Source organism: Callospermophilus lateralis, chromosome 19 (assembly GCF_048772815.1).
Source record: "Callospermophilus lateralis isolate mCalLat2 chromosome 19, mCalLat2.hap1, whole genome shotgun sequence".
Classification (NCBI taxonomy): Eukaryota; Metazoa; Chordata; class Mammalia; order Rodentia; family Sciuridae; genus Callospermophilus; species Callospermophilus lateralis.
In genome coordinates, this window is record NC_135323.1 from 14241390 (window position 1) to 14243096 (window position 1707).

Genomic DNA, 1707 nt, shown 5'->3' on the forward strand with positions numbered 1-1707 from the left:
CTTAGACAAATCCCCGGGGTGCCTCAATTTCCTCAATGGGGTGGGGTTTGGAGGGGTATCAGGAGGTCTGAGGACCCAGTATTTTTTTTTTAAATCCCTGAGTTTGGTAGCTGCCCTCCTTGGAAGTCCTCTGTTCTCCTGGAGGGCCCAGGTGAGCTCGAGGATTGGGGTTGCAGGTAATAAAACACTAACAGCGGCTGCAACGACACCTCAGTGCTCTCCGTTTTCTCAGTGACTCCATCTGAGCGCAACGCCTTCCCTCCACCATCACCCTCACCCTCAGTCCAGCACATCCCATGGCCAGCACATCCCATGCTCCCTCTTGGCACCAGCATCTGGGGAGGCTCCCAGCTCCATTCCGTAGCCAGGACCCAGGGCCAGGAAGGAGACTCTGCCTGCTGGACCACGCACCTGCCCCTGCAAGACACAGGAGCCCACAGCCCAGACTTTCCTCAACAGACACCCAACAAGGCCCCTCCTTCCCAGGGACTCAGGAGCTTCCTAGGGATCCCCACTCACTCTGCCAGGGATCAGGACCCTCTCCTTATCCAAGAGTCCTCTCCAGACAGCACCTCTTCTCCTTCTCACTGTAACCCCCTCCAGGTCCCAGATCCCTCTCCACCCCCTGGTTTAGACTCCTGTGCCTGGGCCATGTCCTTGGGTGTGGAGAGCGGTGACTTGGATCACGGTCTTTGACTGCCTGGGAGTCGTGGCTGTGCTTTGCCCTGGGAAATTTCCCTGCAAAGGTGCAGGACAAGATTGCCCAGGAGGGGCTGGGGTTGTGACTCAGTGGTACAGAGTTTGCCTAGCACGTGGGAGGCACTGGGTTCAATTCTCAGCATGACATACAAATAAATAAAATAAAGGTCCATCAATGACTAAGAAAAACAACAGCAACAACAACAAAAAAAGATTGCCCAGGAGCTATGGTAAAGCCCTTGCCTGAGAAAGTTCTGTGCAAAGGTTTGGAACAATAACAGTCTTGACCTTGAGTTCAGATACTGACTGCTGGGAATAGAGAATTCTGAGCATGACAAGAAACCCACCGTATCTTGCAAGTGCTATGGGCTTCAAGCTTGACCACTTTGCAGAAACTTCCCCATAAATAACTTTTTTTTTCCTCCCCCCGCCTTTTTTTTTTTTTTTTTTTTTTTTTTTTTGGTACCAGGGATTGAACTCAGGGGCACTCAGCCACTGAGCCACATCCCCAGCCCTATTTTGTATTTTATTTAGAGACAGGGCCTCACTGAGTTGCTTAGTGCCTCTCTGTTGCTGAGGCTGGCTTTGAACGCGATCCTCCTGCCTTAGCCTCCCAAGCCACTGGGATGACAGGCGTGCCCCACCACATCCCACCACAAGTAACCTTTTGATAATAAAATCTATATAATAAACATACTGTGCTACTCTGGGTCACTGTTCTTCCATCAGGGGTTGATGTCCTTCCTGGTCCCAGCTTTCTCTTTGTAAATGTGTGGGTGTCTTGATGCCACCTCGCCTGCATTTAGGTTTGGCAGTGCGGTAGCCGCACTTGGGGTCTGTTGTACAACCACCAGGGGGAGACCAGAGGCAGAGAGGAGCAGGGGCAGCAGCGGCCCAGCCTGTGGGTGGAGAAGAACTTGCTGTCCCCCTCTCACTCACCCCAGCTAGTCACCACTGGAAAGATCCCATGCACGTCTGCCTTGTTATGAAGTCCACAGTGACACCCAC